Genomic DNA, 9,911 nt, shown 5'->3' with positions numbered 1-9,911 from the left:
ATTTACAATAGCCAGGACATGGAAGCAACCTAAGTGTCCATCAACAGATGAATGGATAAAGAAGATGTGGCACATATATACAATGGAATATTACGCAGCCATAAAAGGAAACAAAATTGAGTTATTTGTAGTGAGGCGGATCGACCTAGAGTCTGTCACACAGTGAAGTAAGTCAGAAAGAGAAAAACAAATACCGTATGCTAACACATATATATGGAATCTAAAAATTAAAAAAAAGGTCATGAAGAACCTAGGGGCAAGACCGGAATAAAGACACAGACCAACTAGAGAATGGACTTGAGGATACAGGGAGGGGGAAGGGTAAGCTGGGACAAAGTGAGAGAGTGGCATGGACATATATACACTACCAAACGTAAAATAGGTAGCTAGTGGGAAGCAGCCGCATAGCACAGGGAGATCAGCTCGGTGCTTTGTGACCACCTAGAGGGGTGGGGTAGGGAGGGTGGGAGGGAGGGAGATGCAAGAGGGAAGAGATGTGGTGACATATGTATATGTGTAACTGATTCACTTTGTTGTAAAGCAGAAACTAACACACCATTGTAAAGCAATTATACTCCAATAAAGATGTTTAAAAAAATGAAAGGACATCCCACAGAGTGGGAGAAAAAAGTTACAAATTGTATATTTGATAAGGGACTTGTATCCAGAATATATAATGAATTCTTAAAATCCAATAATAAAAAGACAACCCAATTTTAAAAATTGGCAGAGAGTAAATAGACATTTCTTCAGAGAAGATACGCAAATGGCCAGTGAGCACAGAAAGGATGAAAGGACGCTCAGTAGCATTAGACATCAGGAAAGTGCAAATGGAAACCACACTGAGATACTACTTCACATCCAGTAGGATGGCTAGAATCCAAAAAGAGCGATGTTACCAGTGTTCTCAAGGATGTGGAGAAACTGCAACCCTCATGCTGTATTAGTGGGGATGTAAAACTCCTCAAAAGGTTCAAGAGAGTTATCATATGCCCCAGCAATTTCACTCCTAGGTGTATGCCTGAGAAAACTGAAAATACATGTCTATACAAAACCTTTGCCAGGCGTACCATAGAGGTATTGTGGGTTCAATTCCAGACCAGCACAATAAAGTGAATATTGCAATAAAGCGAGTCCCGAATTTTTTGGTTTCCTAGTGCATATAAAAGTTATGTTTTAACCTCTTGAACAATGGAGGGGTTAGGGGTGCCGACCCCCTGTGCACTCGAAAATCTGTCGTTCAGGGGTCAGCTCTACATACCTTAATTAAAAATGATTGCTAAGAAATGCTAGCCGTCATCTCAGCCTTTAGTGAGTTACCATTTTTTTGCTGGTGGAGGGTCTTGCCTTGATGTGATGGCTGCTTGACTGTTCAGTGCGGTGGTTGCTCAAGGGTGGGGTGGCTCTGGAAATTTTTTTTTTTTTTTTTTTTTGCGGTACGCGGGCCATTCACTGTTCTGGGCTCTCGTGTTGCGGAGCACGGGCTCCGGACACACAGGCTCAGCGGCCATGGCTCACGGGCCCAGCTGCTCCGCGGCATGTGGGATCTTCCCGGACCGGGGCAGGAACCCATGTCCCCTGCATTGGCAAGCAGACTCTCAACCACTGCGCCACCAGGGAAGCCCTAGAAATTTCTTAAAATAAGACAACAATGAAGTTTTCCACATTCATGAACTCTTCCTTCCGTGAATGATTTCTCTGTAGCATGCAGTGCTGTTTGGTAGCATTTTACCTACAGCCGAACTTCTTTCAAAATTGGAGCCAGTGCTTTCAGACCCTGCCACTGCTTTATCCACTAAGTTGATGTACTCTAAATCCTTCGTTGTCATTTCAACAGTCTTCACAGCATTTTCACCAGGAATAGACTCCATGTCAAGAAACCACTTTGTTTGCTCATTTGTTAGAAGCAGCTCCTCGTCTGTTCAGGTTTTGTCATGTGATTGCAGCAGTTCAGCCACATCTTCAGGCCCCGCTTCTATTTGTAGTCCTCTTGCGATTTCCATCTGCAGCTCCTTCCTCCAGTGAAGGCTGAAACCCCTTCAAGTCATCCGTGAGGGAATCGGCATCTTCCAAACTCCTGTTAATGTTGGTATTTTGACCTCTTCTCATGAATCAGGAGTGTTCTTAATGGCGTCTAGAATGGCGAATCCTTTCCAGAAGGTTGTCCGTTTACTTTGCCCAGATCCTTCAGAGGAATTAGGTTAGGGAAGCTCTGGGGAGCCAGGCTTTGCTTCGAGGTTCAGTCCCCCTGCCTGGAGCCTCATTTGGATGCCGTGGTGGCCGTCCCCTCTCCAGATGCCCTGTGTAGCTGGTGGGGGGGCCTCCCAATGCCCAGCTGTCTCTAGGCCAGACAGGACCCCTGGGCGCTGCAAAGCCCACCTGGGAGGACAAACCAAAGGTCAGGCTGGAGGAGAAAATGAACAGAGCCCTCACGTTACTCCCATCCCTGGTGGGTGGCTTGGCAGGGAGGGCAGCTCCCCTTCTGTTTGAATTGACCAGGCCACTTAATCATCTTTTCCTTGAGTCTGAACTTCAAGAAGCTTTTCAGGTGCAAGAAAGCTGGTCGAAGCCTGGGGCAGCTCTCTACCTGTGGGTAGGGTAGGTGTCCACCTGCTTCTTCTCTCCATTCTGAAAGTTAGTTAATTTAGATTAGAATTAGGGTTTAGGCTAGGTCTAATTCAGGGTGAAGTTAATTAATTTAGGTGAAACACTCTCCCCCAAAGGCGACCCAGTGTAGAAGCATGTGACCTGGGTTTGGAACTTGCCCCCCGATGGATTTCAGCCACTCCCTCCCACGCCTGCTCGCTGTGCCTGACCAGGGAGGGGTATTTTGCAACCCGAGCTGGCATCAGAAGCCCCTCTTTAAATGCATATCCCTCAGGTAGGGGAAATGCATGAAATCTCTAATCCATCATAGAAATAAGTGAATCTAAGTGTTTCTTCGTAGAATCCCAGATATTTGGGGACAGGATGGGAAAGACAGGGCTCCCTTGATGTCCACTTGTCCCTGGACCTCACAATGTCCCTCCACAAACATTTAATAGACACTGTTGAACATTGCTCTCGTGCCAGGTGCTTTGTATACACAGCCTCTCTTTTTTTTTTTAACCGAGGTACAGTTGACACACAGCCCTGTTTCAGGTGTACAGGATAATGATTTCACTTAACATACAGCACAGTCTTATCCTTACAGCATCCATTCGAGGAAGGTCACCTCGTCATATTGTTACAGTTGAAGAGGCTTCCTTGTTCCCCCTCGTGACCAGGCGGGCACACTGTCAGTCCCAGGACCTGCACGTTTGAGACAGCCGTTGGTTCATCAGCCAACTCATTGATCACGTGTCTTGTGCACGCACAGCATACTAGGCACAGGGGCCCAGTGGTGACCACAACCAGACCTGGCATTACCCAGAAACCCACACAGATGTACACGAAATCACACCCGTGGAAGGTGCTAAGGGGGAGGGGTCTGCAGGACGAGTGGTCCTGATGGAGTCAGGAAGCTGTGGCGGGTTTGCTGGGGTAAGAGGCGTGAGCAGGAGGTGGCTTGGCCACGGTGTGTGGGCAGTGGCTGAGGCTCAGGGGACCGGAAAGAGGGTGGTATGAAACAAGGCTGGTGTAGGCAGCAGGGCCTGGACCGCTCGGGCGCCCTGGGCTGCCTTAAAACCTTTGGTCTCTACCCCTGGGGGCAGGGGGAGGACATTGAACTATTTGCAACAGAGGATGACGTCATCACAAGTGTCATTTTATTTTATTTTATTTATTTATTTGTTTAAACATCTTTATTGGGGTATAATTGCTTTACAATGGTGTGTTAGTTTCTGCTTTATAACAAAGTGAATCAGCTATACATATACATATGTTCCCATATGTCTTCCCTCTTGCGTCTCCCTCCCTCCCACTCTCCCCATCCCACCCCTCCAGGCTGTCACAAAGCACCGAGCTAATATCCCTGTGCCTTGCGGCTGCTTCCCCCCAGCTATCTACCTTACTACGTTTGTTAGTGTGTATATGTCCATGACTCTCTCTCGCCCTGTCAAAACTCACCCTTCCCCCTCCCCATATCCTCAAGTCCGTTCTCCAGTAGGTCTGCGTCTTTATTCCTGTCTTACCCCTAGGTTCTTCATGACACTTTTTTTTCCTTAAATTCCATATATATGTGTTAGCATACGGTATTTGTCTTTTACAAGTGTCATTTTAAAAGGCAACTAGCTGCTGTATGGAGTGCAGGTGGGAGGGGACAAGGGGGTTGCAGTGTCCGGAGCGTGTGTGGCTGGCAGCTTGGAGTGGAGCAGTGTTGTGGAGATGGGGGAGGGGGAGACAGCTTCACAAGATACCTAGGGAGTAAGTCAGATAGTCCTTGGGATGGAGAGAACCGTGTGAAGGGTAGTGGGCGGGCGGGTGGGCTTCATGGGCCCACGGCCCCTCCGTTAGCTCAGGCTTCTGTCACTTTCTGAATCAACTTTGAACAAGGGGCTCTGCATTGTCACTTGGCACCTGGCCTTGCAAATTAGGTGCCTAGACCTGCCCTGGGGCTGGAACTGGGGCTCTAAGCCCCCTCCCCCCACCTCCAGGTGGTCCAGAAGCAGCTCTTCTGGCGCAGGTGGTGCAGGCCCTGGACCTGGAGGGCTCACTGCCCCGAGCCATGAAGCTGCGAACAGGCCAGAGCTGCAACCATAGGGGCCTGGCCCTGCAAGGAAGCAGCAGCAGGCGGGGCCAGCCCTGACCCCATTCTGGAGCTCACTTTTATTCTCTAAAAAGCAGGGAGATGGCGAGACACGATTTCTGGAGTCCTTTTTGGCTCAACATTTAATGTCTTTATGATTCTCCTGTGTCTTTGTTCCCATTTCCTGCGGCCTCTCCATATGCTGTGCCGGCCCTCAGGACTGCTGGGATGTGTATGTAGACGCTGCCTTGGAGGGGCTCCGCAGGGCCCTTGCTGGTTCTCTCTGTCACTTCTCTGTCACGCTGTGCCTGACTTCCCACCGTCAGAGAGAAATGTACCGAGATGTAAAAAACAAACAACAACATGAACAGAAAACCACTTCTGGGAGCAGTGATACTTGTGGCCGCTTTCCGCTGAAATCTCTGTGCTGTGATCTTCACTGGAGAGAGAGGACAGACCCCCGGTGACAGTTTGGCCCAGAGCTGGGCGGTGCAGGTCCCCAGGGTGGGCCAGAAGCACCCGGCTTGCCAGGGACTGTTTTGCTGGCCAGGAGGACATCTGAGCCTCTGTTTCTGCAAGCTGCATGCGTCTCCACTGGCCCTGCGGCCTGCAGAGGTTTCTGTTCTCATTTCTCAGCGGTTTGCTCAGTACTTCGCGTCTTGCTTAGGATGTGTGGTTTCTTTAGGACCAACACCCTTGGCTCCTAATCTGGGACCTTGGGCTATAATGTTGGGGTGTGATGGATGTGGGGGGCACGTGGGGAAAACGCTCACTAACGTGGTTTTCGTACCCTAGGCCTCTGGTTCACTCAGACCAGGGTACAGTGAAGGGAACCTTGAGCTCTGTGGCTTGGGGTGCAGAGGACAAATTCCAGCTCAGTCCTCTGGGCGTGGCCACTGGTTCCTGACCTGTGGTCCCCAGACTCCTGGGCATCCTTGTAGGCAGCGGCCACATCCTAGCTCCTGTTTCTTGGATGTTCACCGTGCACCAGGCACCATCCCACCTCTTCTGTCACTGAAGCTTCCTGAACACCTCACTGACGTGGTGGGATTGTATATTTTCCCCAAGTGGCACAGCGGCACTTTTAGTCACACATGCCTCCAGCACCTCACCGCTCCCTGCAAAGGACAAAGTCTGTTCTCCTCCTCCCGAGCCTGGGTGGGGCTCCGTGACTGCTTTGTGGGGCAGAATGTGGCAGAGGGACGCGCTGCGACTTCTGAGACTAAGCTACAAACGGCGGTGTGGCTTCTTCTTGGGTCTCTGTCTGTCTCTCTCTGTGTCTGGCTCACTGTCTCTCTGTGTCTCTGGCTTACTGTCTGTCTCTACTCTTTCTTGTGGTGCTTGCCCTTGGATCCCAGCCACCGTGTGGTGAGGCAGCCTGGGAACCCACGCACAGGCCTTCTGACCCGCAGCTGGGATCCTGGCCGGCATCGGATGCTCTGTGGGCAGACAAGCCTTCACAAGCCACAGGGTGGTGATTCCAGCCCCCGGCCTTTGTGTGGACGTTGAACAGAGCAGAGACGAGCTGTCGCCGCCAAGTCCTGTCCAAGTCACTGTTTCACAAGCAAAGGGCACGTCCACTCTCTAGCACCTTGGTCCGTAGCTCCAGAACACACAGTTTTCAGAAAATGGGTGACAGACCAGGAGGGAGTCAGAGATCTGGTCTGATACCAATTAGCGGGGCAGTCTTAGGCAAATCACTTAATGTCATGAGCCTCAGTTTCTCCATCTGTGAAGTGGGCAAGGTATGGGATTTGATAGTTGGAGCAGCGGGACACTCCTAGCAGGGGAAGGGGCTGAGCAAGGGCGTGGAGGTGGAATGCACGGGAGGAGGGGCTGTTGGGAGACCTGCACTGCCCCGGGAGCTATGCCTGGTCCAGGGAGCAGGGCGGTGTCGGTGGAGGGGAGGCCGACAGGATGGACCAGGGGCTCGGAAGGGGCCGCGGGGTGGGATTCGAAGCAGCCTGTTAAGAACTAGGAGTTTGCTGTCTGTGCCGTATTGGAGAGGCGGCTTGGTCAGCGGGGCACGTACTCAGCACCCTGAGCCTGGCGTCCCGGTCTCAGCTCGGCTTCTGATTCGTTGGGTGACATTGAACAATGTCACCTTCCTTGTTCCACACCTCAGACTCATCCTGTGTGAAATGAACGTACACGTGTGTCTGTGTTCCTCATGTCCTAAGGCTGTAGAATTCTTGGGGTCCTGCCCTCGCGTCGGGTATCCTGGGTCAGTTCTGGGAGGCTGCTCATTCAGGAAGAGGTCCTGCACTCAGCTCGCTCCAAATCACAGGCTGCGGGGACCTTGGCTGTCCCGCCCTGGTTTGGTGCATCCGTCTTGTGAGGACATGTTGCTGGAGAGTGGCCTTTCTAGGACGCTGTCGATGAAGTGTCACCAGCACCTTACAGGTGGGGGGAAGCTGCGTGCTTGACATTGCAAGGGGCTCCTCTGCCTTTCCACTGGCTGCACAGCCCCACTCAAGCCAGAGCTGACTGGGGATGCTGGGGAGCTCACCAGCATGTGAGCCGGGGGGCACTTTCCATGTGCAGGAGGGGCAGAGAGTGGAGGCCGGAGGTACTTCCATTGGTCTGTGATGAGGCTTTTGGAAACAGAGTCTCTCTTTTCACATTGCAAAGGTAATCCCTATGTACTATGAGAATCAGAACATACAGGTAGTAAAACTGGTCAAACCACCCCTATGTGTTTGTCATGTACTGCGGGGACAGTTCTCCTCTTCCCTTCCCTCTTCCTTCCCTTCGTCCTCCTTTTCCCCCTCGTCCTCCCCCTCCTCACATGGGTGCGCGCGCACACACACACACACACACGCGCGCGCGCGCGACCATTCCATGTCAGTTAGCACAGATCAATTCTGTCGTTTTTCCCCTCCACGTGGTTTTTCACTGGATGCACATCCAACAGTCTTACTCCACTCATCCCTCGTGACTGTTACCAGCAACGCCTGATTAGTGTACCTATCTCTTGGCATTTTCACAGGATTGTTTCCAGGTTACCTCACTAGAAGTGTTCGCTGCTGTACCCAAAGGTAGCCATGTTTTTAAGGCTTTTGATACATGTTGTCCAGGTTCCTTCCAAGGAGGCGCTTCCAGAACACAGTCGTGGCAGCGATGTTCGAGAGCCTCAGATCCCGTGAGGCACCCTTCTCTCTCACTTTCGCCAGCCTGAGAGGTGAAAAGTAACGTTTCAGTTGTTGAAGCCTCCCTCTCCTGGCCGAGTGCGTTAGCGTCTCCCTCACCGTCCGTACTCGGTCCTTCTGCTAGTGTTTACCGAGTACCTACTGAGTGCCTGAGCCGTCGGTGGCACTGAGCATGCTTCATCACACCGTCTGTTTGTGCTCGCAGCTCCGCTGTGTGTGTTTTGCTCACTAGACCCAGAGGATGATAGACAGGGAGAGCTGTGAGGGATCTCAGAGATTGTCCAGTACCCTCATTTTTAGGGGAAGAACCCAAGGCCAGGGAGTGTGGGGACTTGCCCTTGGCCACACAGGGCTGTGCATTCCTGGTGGAATTGTAACTCGGGATCCCAGTCCTTCTGCTTGTCTTGATTTTCTCATCCAGCTCAGGGTCACTGGTTGGTGGAGTTCACCTCCCGACTCAGTGCTGCCATCCAGGGTCACGCTGCCGGGCACACAGTAGGTGCTTAGCAAACTATTTACTGAATGAATGTTTGTGCGCAAGAGAGCACAGAGTACGCTCTGTCATGGTGTGCTCAACATCCCAGGAGGAAAGTCAGACTTCCATAAAGAAATGCCCCCCCCCTTTTTTTTTTGAATGGAAAAGGAAAATGAGAGGGCTGTTGGAATTGGTGGAGGCGGGGAGACAGGGCTGCCTGGGGCTTGGGACAGGTTTGCGGTAGGAGCTGTCAGGTCACTGGAATTTCCCTCAGGTTCTCTCCTCCCACCAGAGATGGACTGATCGAAGGGGGGCAGGGGGCGGTAAGGCAGACAGGAGAAGAGCTTTGCTTCCTTCATGTGCCCTGTGTGAATCTGGACTGACTCTCCAGTGATTCCAGGGGACTGTCTCAAGTCACCTCTCTTACCTCTGTGCGGTTCATACCCAACCCCCTTGCCAGCCCCTTGCCTAATCACCGGTCATATGTCTCTCTCAGGTAAAACACTCAGGCCGCCAGGCACTCTGGTCACCACAGCGACCAGGCTGGGGGGCTAGTGCCTGCCCCTGGCTAGATCTGCCTCAGGCTTTGCACCAGCCACACTGGCCTTCTTTAACCAGCTGTGAGGCCTTGGGCAAGCCCCTCCCCCTCTCTGAACCTCAGTTTCCTCCTCTGTAGAATAGACATCATGAGAATCCCAGTCATTCTGTGTGCTGTGAAGAGAACACCCGGGTTTAAGTGACTCTTGGCTCCTCTAGGCCCTACTTTTCCAAAAGAAGTCACATTCCGAAGCCCCTTATTCTCAATAAACCTTTTCTTCTGCCCAAGAACAGCCTACTTTAAAAAAAAAAAAAAAAAAAAAGAACACCCTGCTTTCATTCCAAGCTCCGTTCCTTCCGAAGAAGGCCTTTTCTCTCTGGTCATGCCTTAACCTAGGCCACTGGTGTCTGCAAGTGGAGAATGCATGTCTTGACACTAGTTCCTTAATAGGGGTTGAGTTGTCACATCCACAGTCAGTGGACATGTTTGTGGAATTGGAAGCATCACACTTTATCTCTGCCATCACTCCCTCTTGGGAAGAATAGGGAACATGTCTGAATAGCACACTTTGTCACAAAGAGCCCTCTTTCAGCCAGATTTCCCCAGAGAGATTGTTCCGGGAAACAAAGGACTGACTGACCCTAGTGGTTAATTTGCTGAGGGGTGTTCTTGGGTAATCCAGCATTGTTCTCTCAGCACATTGTTATTGACAGGTATGTGCAATAGGAAAGATCATGGTAAATATATAAAGGACTGTGGTGTGTGGGACTTACTCTAGGCACTTAACACAGCACCGGGGAGACTGGACGTGTTCACATTACAGGAGAAGTCTGTAGTCAGGCACCAGCGTTTCTGAAAATGGGGATTTCTCAGTGGGCTGAGGTGGTCAGGGAGGGCTTCTCTGAAGAGGTAAAGATCTCAAATTCTCATCACACCAGTTGGGGTTCAAAGGAGTTGCTTTCCTTGCCTGGCACAGTCTCTCTCTCTCTCTGTCACACACACACACACACACACACACACACACACACACACACACACACAGTGGGTCTTACTGAATTGAAAAGACACAAGAGTTCGATCTGG

This window comes from Neophocaena asiaeorientalis, unplaced genomic scaffold (assembly GCF_003031525.2).
Source record: "Neophocaena asiaeorientalis asiaeorientalis breed wild unplaced genomic scaffold, Neophocaena_asiaeorientalis_V1.1 scaffold325, whole genome shotgun sequence".
NCBI lineage: Eukaryota > Metazoa > Chordata > Mammalia > Artiodactyla > Phocoenidae > Neophocaena > Neophocaena asiaeorientalis.
The sequence above is the reverse complement of the archived record's forward strand: the minus strand, read 5'-3'. Positions refer to the sequence as shown.